This window comes from Odocoileus virginianus, chromosome 28 (assembly GCF_023699985.2).
Source record: "Odocoileus virginianus isolate 20LAN1187 ecotype Illinois chromosome 28, Ovbor_1.2, whole genome shotgun sequence".
In the NCBI taxonomy this organism is placed as follows: domain Eukaryota; kingdom Metazoa; phylum Chordata; class Mammalia; order Artiodactyla; family Cervidae; genus Odocoileus; species Odocoileus virginianus.
In genome coordinates, this window is record NC_069701.1 from 26041592 (window position 1) to 26055775 (window position 14184).

The window sequence follows — 14184 nt, forward strand, 5'->3', positions numbered from 1 at the left end:
AGCTGAAGACACGTGTCGTCTGAACAGAGATGCTTTGGGGAGGGACTGTGAACCGGACTGTGGGGGTGTCACGGACTGGCCCTGCCCTCGTGTCCTCCTAGCACCTTCCTTAAACAGTTCTGAGGAGTAAGCAAGGCAGCGCGGCATCTAACACAATGCATGGCTCAGAACTGGTGCCTCCCCAGCATCTTCTCTAGGGAGCCTGCTCCTCAAGAAGGAGAAGAGAGGACCAACCACTGAGGCTTGCTCTGCTGGGCTTGCAGCGAGGAGTTGGGGGAGGGGCTGAAGGGCCTGGCAGGGAGGTCCATGAGCTGAATCAGGACAGTGGTGGGGTGCTTTGGGGGGGACGAGGGCAGCTTCACGACTGGGCAGGGCCATTGGGGTCCCCAGCCCTGTCCTGGCCTCAGGACAGCGATCCATGGCTGACGGTAGGATGGTGCCTCCCAGTTAAAAAAATTGTTTGTGCTTCTGAACCATTGTGTCTACTCAGATCAGAAGAGAGGGATTTGCAGGAAAAGTCCTTCCCTAGAAAGAAAATTAGGACTCCCTCATATGGCATCTCTCTCCAATCTATCAAATCTGTTTGCCTGCAAACATCCCAGGCATCACCTCCTCACTGCCACTTGAACCTGGAGGCTTGGACTTGCTGGTCCCTCTGTAGAAAGGCTCTTCTGATCTCTGGTTATGGCTTCTTTCTGACTTTCCGCCAGGAAGTCTCATCCACCTTCTAGCAGGCTATATTCTCTGACCCCCCCGCCCCACCCCGCCACCTACTAAAACTTCACCCCCTTCCTCCAACATTTCTTTCACTTATTTTTACCTTCCTGACTTATGTTTTCTTTTGAGCACTTCTGCCTAACATACTCTATCAGGGCTTGGCAAATGATGGCCCATGGACCACATCCAGTCCACCCCTGTTTCCATAAAAGCTGTACCTGTTCATTTACTGCTTTTGTGCTGTAACAGTGGAGTTGAGTACTTGTGACAGAGACCATATGGTCCGAAGACTAAACTCTTGATTAACTAACCCTTCCCAGGAAGTTTGCTGAACTCCTGCTCTAGTTAATTCATATTATTCATTTTCTGTCTTCACAACTAGAGGTTGAGCTCTATAAGGGCAAGAAGTTTTGTCTATCTTCTAAATTATCACATTCCTCTTGACCTAGAATAGCATGATAATTATCCAGTAAATACTGACTTAGTGAATGCTGTTGAAAATTCTGCCCCTTGGCAAGATCCAGCTCCAAGACCCCCTCTTCACAAACCATTTCTTATTTTCTAGCCAGAAATATGCTCCTTCCTGTTTGCTTCATGGTGCTTTAGTTTTACCTTGGAGCAGAGTGATTTCTGCGCAAATTTCATTTCTCTCACGAGGCGGTAAGCTCCAGGGGTCACCTCCACGGTGAAACCATCCTTTGTCTCCCAAGACAGAATCGACCCTCTGCCTCTCTGTTCCTCTTACAACGTCTGTGGCTGCCCATGGAAACGGCATTGCAGTGTCTGGCACAGACAGGGCTCCTGCTCTTGACTGAGACCCTCGTGGGCAGGGACGGGGGGCTTGTCATCTCTGCCCTGGCATCTAACGCCCGGCCTGTGTGCGCTGTATGTCAGATTCTATGTGGGAGGCAGTCAGCGAACACAGCTGGGCTTCCCCACGGAAACCCTGGTAGCCTTCCTACCCATCAGGGCTCTGTGTCTGCGGAATGAAGGGGAAGAAAACGGAGCAGGGCTGAAGCAGAGAACACCGCATTTGTGAGGCTGGGGCCGTGCGGAGGGAGCCAGAAGCGTCAAGCAAGGAAGGGAGGGGCGCCGTTCTGTCCAGCACATTCTGCTGTAAAGAAGCATCAATTTTCTCAAACCAATCCTCCCTTGGATTCTTGACTCACATGCTCTGTGGGATCAACAAATAATTGGGGCTGAGAGTACCTAGCACCTCACCTTAAGCAAGGACCCTTCCCCACGCTTTAAAAATAAACACCCTTGGGACTTCGCTGGGTGGCCCAGTGGTTAGGACTCCATGCTTCTAATGCTTGGGGCCTGGGTTCAATCCCTGGTCAGGGAACTAAGATGCTGCAAGCTGCAAGCGTGGGGAACAAACAAACAAAAACCTGGTTGTCCAGTGGCTAAGACTCCATGCTCCCAATGCAGGGGGTCTGGGTTTGATCCATGGTCAGGGAACTAGATCCCAAGTGCTGCAAGTCAGACCCGGTGCAGCCAAATAAATAAATAAAACAAATAAATATAAAACAAAACAAAAAAGGTAAAAAAAAAAACCAAACTTAAAAACAAATAAAATAAAGGTCCTAGTAGAGCAACGAAAGCAAACAATATTTTCTACTCTTTTAAACTGTGAACTTTTTGAGAAGAGTGACTGTTACATGTGTGTATTCTTAGCATTTAGGCCAGTGCCTGATTACAGAGTAGATGTTCAATGACTTTTTGTTGAATTACTTAAATGACCTGATATGATACGAAAAAGGAAGGGAGGAGAGAAAGAAGGAAGAAAGGGCTGAGTGCAAATACCTGCTGGACTCGGAACTCAGGAAACAACCTCCCAAACCAACAAAGCACTCAGATGCTTTGAGAGAGGGAAACACCAGCAAGGTTATCTCCCCGCCCGGGGTTCCTGGGAATTTTCTTCTACGCATGAACACAGCTGCAGGAAACTAGACTCTGATCTGATTTGTTTCACGAAGCTCTCTGATTATGAAAGGAGGCGTGGAGAGGTGTGGGCAGGCTCCATGGGAAAACGAACTGCTAGGGCTGCCTGTTTTGAGCCTCTGTGTCCGGCGGGACTGCTTCTCAGACCCAAGCCTCCTGCAGGCGACAGAGAGGAGCCCACACCCTCCTGTCACTGGCCCCAGGGGTGACCTAAGAGACAAGTGGGGGGAGGAACCTGACTCCTGTCTCACACTGCAAAGGTAGGTTTCTTCCGCCCCGGCCAGGGGAAAATAAGTTCCCATATAAGATGTCTTGTATTAAAAAGCAGAGACATCACTTTGCTGACAAAGGTCCGCATAGTCAAAGCTATAGTTTTTCCAGTAGTCAGGTATGAATGTGGACCATAAAGAAGGCTGAGCACCTTCTTCGAATTGATGCTTTCGAATTGTGGTGCTGGAGAAGACTCTTGAGAGTCCCTTGGACAGCAAGGAGATCAGACCAGTCAATCCTAAAGGAAATCAACCCTGAATATTCATTGGAAGGACTGATGGCTGAAGTTGAAACTTCAATACTTTGGCCACCTGATGCGAAAAGCCAATTCATTGAAAAAGATCCTGGTGCTGAGAAAGATTGAGGGCAGAAGGAGAAGGGGGCGGCAGAGGATGAGATGGTTGGATGGCATCACTGACTCAGTGGACATGAATTTGAGCAAGCTCCAGGAGGTAGTGGAGGACAGAGGAACGAGGTGTGCTGCAGTCCGTGGGATCGCAAAGAGTTGGACTTGACTTAGTGGCTGAACAACAAGATTTCATGTTTCCATCTCCTTGAGGTTGGTCCATTTTCTCTATACCTTAAACATCTGTGCTGTGGTACATGAGCTTCATCATAAGACAGGCCCCTGGTCCAGCTCGCACACAGACACACACACAAGCAGACTTGTTGTCACAGCTCATTCCTCTTATGGATAAGATGCAGAGTGAGTGAGCAAGCAGATGGATGCCCTGGAGGTTCTGAGCCATGTCACTCCCCATTAGCCTTCTTCAAAGACCCAGACAGGATCTGGGAGGGGCTGCTGATGAGATGGGTGGGTTCTGTGAATTTCCAGCTGGAGTGAAACCTTCCTCTCCCTGAGGGCTGGCAAAATCTCTCCTGCTGCTCATTGGATATGTCATGCCAAGATTGAGTCCAGGTGTATGCTTTCTCTGCCTTTCTTCTCGAGGCCTTTCTTTCCCATTTCGAATTCCAACGAGACATCTTTTGAATGCTGAGTGTGAAAGGCAAGACCAAGCCTTGCTTATGTGCCGAGAGTTCTTCCTAAACTAACCTTAATAATAATAACTCTCCTGCATTCCCCTTTATCCTAGATCAACCAGTCAATTCATTATTTCTTTGATGAATATTTATGGCACCATGAATTTGTGCTAAGCAGTGTGCAGTGAGTGGAAGTGGGAGCTTTCATTCCTGTTTTACAGATGAAGAGACTGAGGTTCAAAGAGGTGAGGAATTTGCCTAAAGAGTGGCTGATTCAGGAATCAAAGGCGTGTCTTCTGGTGTCTGCCTAATCAGCTTTCCATTTTATCAAGGCTTTAACTAAAGAGGGGAGGACACAGGGGGGTTCTCTCCTAGGCCTGTGGGAAACCGCCGAGGCTCAGGCCACAGGAACGTGTGGCTGGGTGTGATGTATATGGGAGAGAACAGCACGGTGCTGGCTGTGCCGTGAAGGATTAATCTCAAGGAGATGCTACTGAGCTCCAGAAACTTAACATCGGTGTCAAGAGATCAAAGCTATGATGTCTCTGATGGAGCGTGCTATCAGGAGAGATCAAAGCAAAACAGAAGGCTTCATTTTGGTGCCCTGTGCATGAGTGGCTCGACTCCTGACTCCAGCACAAAGCAAGCCATATAATATAGGAACGGTGAGAACACCCACCTGGACAGTTTTTTTTGGACATTTCCTTGCATCTCATTGTTGCCGGTTCATAAACAAAAGCATTATCACACCTGTCAGCTTGCCCCAGTGTCCCTGCGCTGCCTGGCCCTCCCAGTTTCTTCTGAGTGTGGATGTGTGCTCCATAGCTCTCCTGTCTTCCTAAGAGGTTGCCTGGCTTGGAGGCTGCGGCGGGATGGACTGTCAGGGCACCGACCTCACTGAAGGACCCCGGGAGTGCATGTTCAGGGCTGGTGGTCTCTGTCCCTGGGGCCCTGCAGACCTCCCCACTGAGCACCCTCCCTCCCATTCTAAACCCGCTGCCCAACAGTGGGTCTCGAAGGCCCTCCTCTGGACCCTGAGGCTCCATTGAACCCAGTTTGATAACCATGGAGATCCTTTCATCAGTTTTTTAAAGCTCTGACATCCAATGATTCTAGTGATTCTAAGGGAGCCATTATAAATCCCTTACACATCCATGGAAGAGCTCTGACATGTTTTCTAGAATTTTCTCTGATAAATTGCCCATCATGTCTTTTGAAACTTCTCTGGGACAAATTTTCGACTTTGTGGAAGAGCCTAAACTTTTCAAGATGCCTGTTGTTCAGTGGCTCCAGCCTACCTTTCCAGCCTCTTCTCTCCACCCCGTCATTTCCCTTCTCTCTCTATTGGACTACATGCCATTTCTGAACACACCTTGCATCTCTGCCTCCATGCCATTTCTTGTGCTGGTCCCTGTGCTAGGAATGTCCCCCTTTCTACCTTCTTCCTGGAAAACTCCTACACATCCTTCAAGGCCTGGCTCAGATGCCCCCTCTTTTGAAAAGTTCCCTCTTTCTCACCCACTTCTATAGGGCAGTCAGCTGCTTCTTCAGTCTCAGCTGAGAATATCATGGCCGATGTAGACAAGCCCATCTTCCCTACCTGACTGAGAGCTCCCTGAGAACAGGACCTTAGTTTTGAATTCCCAGTGCCCAGCATGGAGCCTCCTGGGGAGAAACTATCAATACATGCATGTGAAATAACCAAGAAAACAGCCAAGGCCTATGGCCAGCAGGTGTTTCCTAGAGGCGGCCGCTGGGGGGCTCCCACGGGGACACTCCCTGCATCCAGCAGGCTGGCCGTCCCCCTAACACTGTCCCTCCTGGATTCACAAGAGCTCAGGCTACCTCTCCTTCCTCCGTTCCATGCTCTCTTGCAACACGTTCTCCACCAGAAATACAGACCTTCCCCTCTGATGGTCTGGGCCTGAGAAGACAGGCCTCTGAGGTCACAGATCTTAAAGCTAAAATGAGGACGTAAGCAGACAGCCGTGCCCTGGCTTAGCGCTGAGTCTCAGTCTGCAAGACTTGGCTTCTGTGAGGCTCAGAGCCCGAGAGCCGCACGGCCCTGCGGCCAGCCTCCCCGCTCTGCGCGCCCCCTCCTTCCGCCCCTCCGCAAGGCTGGCCGTCCCACCCGGGTGAGCTGTGCTCTTCTGGGCCTCCTTCTAATCTCTCCGCCTGCCTCACAAAGTGGAGAATTCCATTTTCTCCCCAAAGAAAATCAGATTTGACTTAGCTCGAACCATTTCCACAATTGCTGCTGAAACATGGTCTCTGTGAGGACCAAAGGGCCGAACAGGTAACTTCGGAGGGGGGTGGGGAGTGGAGGGGTGAGGCAAGGCTGTGTCTGGGTGACTCACCCTGCAGGGATGCAGATGGAGACAACTTCAGGCTGCAGGAGGCTGACCTGGAGCCCCGGGTCCCCCACGTCCAGGGGTAAGGAGGCCCAGAGGGACAGCATGAGCAAAGAGTGGGGCCACCCCAGGTGTGAGCACTTCTCCGGCAGACCCCATGCCCCACAGCTCTGAGAGAAGCGGGGCAGCGCTGCCTGGGAGCCTCCAGCAGATTACCCAGAACAGTGGGGCAAAAGTGGTCCCTATACATCAGAGTCACAGGGGAAGGGGCAGAATCAGAGGGGCTGGACCTGACAGGGCAGTGATGCTCAGAACAGGGCCACCAGTAGATGAGGTGGCCACCACCGCAGGAAAGCCAGCCCCAGGGAAATAAACATGACCACAGAGGACCTGTGAATAGCTATGTGCCCTGGGGTGAGTCACTCAAAGCCCCTGAGCCTCAGTTTTTCCCTCTGCAGAATGGGTATGGGGGTGTCACATGGATGGATGTCCTTCCCAATGTAGCACCAATGTAGCACCAATGTCACACCCACCAAATAAAGCGCAGTTTCCATGGATGCATCCTCCCCACTGGAGTGTCGGCCCTGGAGGGACAGGGTGTGTCTTACTTCCTGCTCTATTCTAGCGCGAAGCATGCTGCCTGGCCCATATGCCATTTGGGGGTGTCGGTTCATGGGAGCGGACCTGATACAAGTTTGACTGCTGGCCACCTGCCAAACACAGTTATTAGTTTTTCAGGCTGAGTGGTTCCAGCATGGGACCCAATAAACCCTGGACAACCTGGACTTTGTGTACAGCAGTGGAGAGAGACAGAGGAAGAGCTGAGTACTCATCAGGAAGGGCTGTTAAGGATTGAGGGACTGGTCCGTCTAGTAAGTAACCTAGTCTTCTGGATGAAAGACGCTGTACCTGGCCCCCCGCTGCCCCGTGCCTCATGCTGGCTCCATGGTCCCTCTCCCACAGCTCCTGCCCTGATCTCTCATGGCCCCCATTCCTAGGGTACTGTCTGTATCCAGGGAGCTGAGCCCAAGCTCTGAAGCTTGAAGGATGGGAGGAGAGGTGGGGCCTGGGTCGAGCAGTGGGCTGTCCAGTTGCTGGGGTTGTTTGAGAGCAGGTGTGCAGGTTTGTAGGCTTACATCAGGCCAGGGTGATGGGTGCCCCATCCCAGGCCAGGTAAACACAAGCTGGCCCTCTCCTCTCCTCTCAACTGAGTCCTGCCAGAATCGTAGGTGGAGCAGAAGAGCTGCTGGACAGAGATCAAGTAGGGGAAACAGACATCTGAGAAACACAAGACTTCTAGTTTAACGCAAACCCTACTTTTTTGAGAATCCTCTGGACAACAAGGAAATAAAACAAGTCAACCCTAAAGGAAATCAATCCTGAATATTCACTGGAAGGACTGATGCTGAAGCTGAAGCTCCAATACTTTGGCCACCTGATGCAAAGAGCTGACTCATTGGAAAAGAACCTGATGCTGGGAGAGAGAGAGAGCAGGAGGAGAAGGGGATGACAGAGGATGAGATGGTTGGATGGCATCACTGACTCGATGGACACAAGTTTGAGCAAAGTCTGAGAGATAGTGAAGGACAGGGAAGTCTGGTGTGCTGAAGTCCATGGGGTCGCAAAGAGTTGGACACGACTTAGAGGTTCAACTACAACAATTCTTTTGGGGAAGATGGTAGTGCATGGGTGAAGTACAGAAAGAGAGAGCAAGAGCAGGAAAGGATGGAGAACAGCCTGGGGAAGTCATCTTAGGGACGATGCTGGAGAGACAGAAAGTGGGAATTTGGGTCATTTCACCAGGCTGCCGCAGTGGAACTCACAGAACCCAGGAGGGAATCAGCGGGTCAACAGGGCTTTCCTTCCCTGCTTCAGGAAGCGAGTCACCTTAACACGCCCAGGGTTCTCCTTGTAAACACAGCGTGGACAGGAAGACAGGAGCCGTTCCTGGCCTCCATTTGCTGGAGATAGAGGGGGGCACAGGGGACAGGCTGGTCAGTGCTCCCAGGTGGGGTGGGGGCCTGGGTCCTGGTGTGGCCACTGGGGCGGGGCGTCCAGCAGCACTCCCAGGGCAGGAAAGAGCCAGCAGTGTAGCCCTCCGGACTCGCACTTGTATTTTACGAGCTGGGGAGGCAATCAGAAGTCCAGGGAATCCTGGGTCAAGGGGGGCACCTTTTCGATACTAAGAGCCTGCATTAACAGATCTTTCACGTTGGCTCCAAAAGCAAGCCTTTGAGGTATCAGTCGACGCTTCCCACTTCCCTTCCTTGACATTTCTGTGACATTTCCTCTGCAAACTCTCTTTCCCAGTCATCTTTCTAGGATACCGTCCTCCGGATCCTCCACTGATATCTCTCTTTCTTCTCGGTCACCTGTCCTTTCCCCCAGCTGCTTAAATGCTGGTGTCTCTAGGATCTATCCTCACCCCCTTCTCTGCAGGATGCCCCTCCTGAGAACAGCCTCATCACTCCCTGAGCCTGAGTCTGTGTCTTCCACCCACACCTGGGCTCTGACCCTCAGCCCCTGGAGCCAGCTTTCTTCTGACCCCTGCAGTGGGGGATGCACAGGCCCTCGGGTGTGGTGTGTCTCATCAGCCTGTCACTGTTGCCAAGTCTGGTCTGTCCCTTCTCCCCATCTCAGTGCATCTTCAATGTCTCCTTGCTGTCCACTGAAAATCTCAGGGTCATCCTGGCCTCAGCCCTTCTCCACAACCCACACATCTGTGAGTCCCAAGTCCTTCTCAGCTTGACTCCTAAATGTGTCTTCCATGTGTTCCCCAGCTTCACACCATACTCAGGATGAAAATGAAAGTGTTAGTCGCTCAGTAGTGTCCAACTCTTTGTGACCCTATGGACTATAGCCCACCAGGCTCCTTTGTCCATGGGATTCTCCAGGCAAGAATACTGGAGTGGGTTGCCATTCCCTCCTCCAGGGAATCTTCCCAACCCAGGGATCGAACGCGGGTTTCCTTCACTGCAGGCAGATTCTTTACCATCTGAGTCACCAAGGAAGTCCCATACCTAGGATAGCATCACCCTTTGCTTAGATGAAAAGTTCTCAGTCATAGGAAACTTTGCCCCCATGGGGATCATTGGTGATAACTTGATGATCATTGGGGATATTCCTGACGATCATGACTGAGTGGCAGGCAGGTGGAGGCCAGGGATGTGGCTGAACATCATACAGCACACAAGACAGCCCCTCAACCTTCCATACATTTTTAGTCCCACCCAAATGTGGATGGCGCAGAGCTGATAAAACCCTGGCTAAGACAATGCCATGTTCTCCTAACTGGTCTCCCTGACCTCAGGCTCCTCTTTAAGCCACTTTCTTCATTGCTTCCTGAGAGAATTCTTAACCACAAGCAAATCCATCTGCATTCCTCCACTTCCCAGCTTCTTAGCATACAGTCCTCCCTCGGGATCCATGAGGGATTGTTTCAGGAATGCCCCCCACATACCTAAATCTCCAGATGCTCCAGTGTCTTATACAAAATGCCCTAATATTTGCATATAACCTACACATACTCTCTCATACACTTTAAATCATCTATAGATGACTTATAATACTTAATACAAAGTAAAGTGAAAGTGTAGTTGCCCAGTCGTGTCTGACTCTTTGCGATCCCATGGACTGAAGTCTGCCAGGCTCCTCTGTCCATGGAGTTTTCCAGGCAAGAATACTGGAGTGGGTTGCCATTCCCTCCTCTAGGGGATCTACCTGACCCAGGGATCGAACCCAGGTCTCCTGCATTGCAGGTCGATTCTTTACCATTTGAGCCACCAGGGGACTCCAATACAATGACTGCTCCAACACGGCTCATGTGTATTCTCATGTGCACCTCTCATATTGCTGCCGTCTCCTTGAGATGTGGTTTTACTGATCACTGCAGATCCACGGACACCCACCTTGTATGGTGAACCAGTGGGTGAAGGAAGCAGGCTTGGCTGAAGTGCACACCCCTTGTTGCAGGAAGGACGGGGCTTAGCACTCAGGTCTCAGGACTCCCAAGCTCTGCTCTGGTCACCAGACCTGATGGCCTCACGGAGACCACTGGTAGGTCCCAAGCTGACCACTGATAGGTCCCAAGCTGCTGGACCCCTCCTGCTCCCAGTTAGAGAAGAATAAGAAATGAATCGGCCGGCTGCTGCTGCTGCCTAAGTGCTTCCATTTATTCACAAGCTGCAAGACAAAAGCCTGCACCCCCCAGCATATGCCAGATCAAAAGCAAAGAACAAAAGGGACTGTGAAAGGAAGATGCTGGAAACAGTGGCCACTTTGATGCAGGCAGCTCTTTGAGATAGCAACTGAGGACTGAGCCCCCAGCAGGGAGGAGAGGCAGAAGTGGTTGCTAGAAAATCACGAAGTGGGGTGGGTACTAGGAGCTCAGCGGGCTTCCAGGGGGCACCAGGAGTGAGGATCTCGTTAATGTCACCTCCTCGCCACCTTGCCTCGGGGCCTCACCAATGCATCCATCAGGAGACCCAGGGTTCCTGCAGGAATGGCAATCGAAGCCAGAGATTTGAGATGGAGGATTGTTAAGTAATGGCTAGAATAATATAGCAGTTAATAGGAAGCTACTGGGTTCCCTGATGGTACAGTGGTAAAGAATCTGTCTATCAACGTAGGAGACACAGGTTCGATCCCTGGGTCAGGAAGATCCCTTGGAGAAAGAAATGGCAACCCATTCCAGTGTTCTTGCCTGGGAAATCTCATGGACAGAGGAATTTGGCAGGCTACATACAGTCCATGGGGTCGCAAAGTTTCTTTCCTGGGAAATCTCATGGACAGAGGAATTTGGCAGGCTACATACAGTCCATGGGGTCGCAAAGAGTCAGACATGACTTAGCGACTGAACAACAACATGAAGCTATTATTGACAATAAAAGGATTTTATGGTTTATAATGCAATAACTTGGTAAGTTACGGTATTGAGCCCCGGGTAGCAGGAACACCCCCAGTCCTGTCCACTCCTCATGAGGCCACCTTGAGAAAATACTATCACAGAATGGGAAGCAGTGCTTTTGTTGTCAGCTGAGCTTGGGCTCAAAACAGTCCGGTCAGCTGGACAAGACTATGCTTCTTACCAAGTAAGTCAGGCCTAAACAGCCTCATGACAATAGCCAATCCAATCCATCATCAGCCCCAGAAAGGCCAGATTGAGAGATGGAGAGACAGTGAAGACCAAGTCTTTTCCCAGACAGTGAAGACCAAGTCTTTTCCTCCAGCTCCTGCTCTCAACTTTGGCCTCGGAAGCCTGGCCCAGAACCAGTACACAGGCTCCAGCTTGGCTGCCATCTTGGAGAAGAGAGGAGACACTTTTAGGAAGGTGACCTTCTGGGGCTGGGACGCTGCTCGTTGGGAGACTTTGCTGAAGAAGAAGCAGCCTAAGGAGAAACTTGGGATCTGGCCCCAGAGGGCCATTGACAAAAAAGGCCCAATGGGAGCCCTTTTGCTCACCAGAAAACAGAGCAAACCAGAGGTTTGCAAGAGGCTGAGCCCTAGGGGAAAACAGGGCTTAAGAGTTTCATTTTGGACCCTGAACAGCTTGCCTACCCATTGGATTTTTGGATAGTTTTGGTGAAATCTAATATCAGAGGAGGAAGACCACCCTTATCGCGACATTGAAGACATGAACACTGGGCTCAGAGGCATCTTGAGATATTTGGAGGCTTCCCTTGTGGCTCAGATGGTAAAGAATCTGCCTGCAATGCAGGAGATCCAGATTTGATCCCTGGGTCAGGAAGATCCCCTGGAGAAGGGAATAGCAACCCACTCCAGTATTCTTGCCTGGAGAATCCCACGGACAGAGGAGCCTGGCGAGTTACAGTCCATGGGGTTGCAAAGAATCAGACACGACTGAGCGATTAATAAACCCTTTCACTTTCACCTCTGCTAAGAGTATGTGGGTGCTCAGTTGTGTCTGATTCTTTGCACTCCATGGACTGTAGCCTGCCAGGCTCCTCTGTGCATGGAATTTTCCAGGCAAGAACGCTGGAGAGGGTTGCATTCCTTCTCCAGGGGATCTTCCTGACCCAAGGATTGAACCTGCATTTCCTGCATTAGCAGGTAGACTCTACCACTGTGCCACCTGGGAAGCTCCTTTAATAAGAGTTCAACCTTCCAATTCAGACCTGTAATTTCCAGCCCCTTTGTTGAAACATCAGTTATGGTTCTCTACAGTCTCCCTTTTGGTTTGGGGCTGCGGCAATTTTCAGCAAATGTCAAGCAAGGCGAGAAAGTATTTTTTAGCAATGGCAAGGTGTCACAGGCCACACGCCCAGCAGGAGCCCAGCTGGTGTCCTGGACCAGAGGAGGAGGAACACAGTCACCGCCAAGGCGCCCCGTCTGAACAGCCCTCTGTCCCTCACCCCGCAGGAAAGCGGCACCCTAAACTCGCGACACCTTCATCATCCTCCCAGTCCTCCCTCTGTCCCCGGGAGGGACACAGTGTGCTGGGACGATCAAAGGGGTGGCATCTTTGGAAGGATCTAGGCTCTTTTCTTCTCCCTCTGAGCTGTCACTTGCTGTAAAGATGATCACTGATATGCCGCCATTATACTTCCATAATCATTAATATTCTTAAAAGGCTCTTGGAAACACATTTATAGGAGGCTACATGATCCATTCCTACACTTACTTTCAATTTAAATAACAGCTTCAGCCAGGGTTTTGATGCGCTGTTTACTTTAATTACTGTTCTGCCCCTATCTGTGTCTTGACACAGTGTCATTTAATATTTTATGAATTTCCTTTAGCCCATTTTTTCCCTGATATGTGTGATTCTAAGGGGCTGTTGAGGCAATTTTTTTTTTTTAACTTGCACTTTTAACTTTTCTGAAGCTCGCTGTAAACAAGATGTGGCATGTCTACAGACTCTCTTCCTCTGGTGATAATGGGAGGGAATAAATAAACTAGCAGACAGCTGCCTTGCCAAGCTGGCACAGGGATGCCAGGGCATTCTGGCCCTGCCAGGGGTTCAAAGGGACAGGCCAGGGACTTCAGACAAGGCAGGAAGTAGCCCAGAAGGAATCAGAGTCAGCTTCTCAATGTGTGGTCTGACAGTTTGGGGGTCATCCGGGAGCCCCACCCCAGAACCACTGAGTCAGAATCTGCATCTTAACAAGATCCCCAGGTGACTTGTGTGCCCATTAAAGCTTGAGACACACTGCACTAGAGGAAATCAACCAGTGGGTGGGAAGAAAATAGGCTTTTTCTCTGCTGCTCTCTCAAAATTTCCAGGCTGTCATGGAAAAAATTTTTTAAAAAGCTCTACTTTAAAAATCTATGATAAATTTTTCTTGGACCATTTCTAAAGTAGTTCAAATACTGTGTTAGTTATTTGGTCCAAGATTTCATGTGCACTGCCCCCCAGCCCCCCATTTTTCCATTCATCTATTTGTTCATTTAAGAACCCTTGATTGAGTACTGTTATATCCTAGGAATTGTGGAAAGTGATAAATAAGACACGAAATGCCACCTGCTATAGTAGAGATATATTCACAGTGCTAAAGACACATGGAGAGGGGGATTCATGGAGAGGTCAGAGAAGCTTTCTTTGAAAAGGTGATTCTTGAACCGATTCTAGAAGAATGTATAGGAGTTTGCAGGTGGAAGTAAAGGTGTGGTTGGGTGTTAATTGAGGCTGAGGGAATGACGATGAAAAGACTTGGACATAAATGTTTAGAGAATGACATTGACTTTTGGTTCAGCCCTGTTTCTGGCTCTGGTCAAGTGCAGGGCTGACTGGCATGGCCTGGACCAATCACATCTGTAGCATTGAGGCTCACAGGGGACGTTTCTCATCTTAGGGAAGAAAGAATTTTCCTGTCGGGACCATGGTTGGCAGCTGCTGGGGAGAGGACCAAGCACCAGGACTCAGAGTTTTGGGGACATGTCAACTCATTTCTACCTGTGGTTA

At 50.3% G+C, this 14184-nt stretch overlaps 1 protein-coding gene across 3 annotated transcripts in view; it reads right to left on the reverse strand.

The window, feature by feature from the left end:
- Positions 1-14184, reverse strand: part of KIRREL3 (kirre like nephrin family adhesion molecule 3) — a 592142-nt gene that overhangs the window by 292084 nt on the left and 285874 nt on the right. The window lies entirely within an intron of this gene.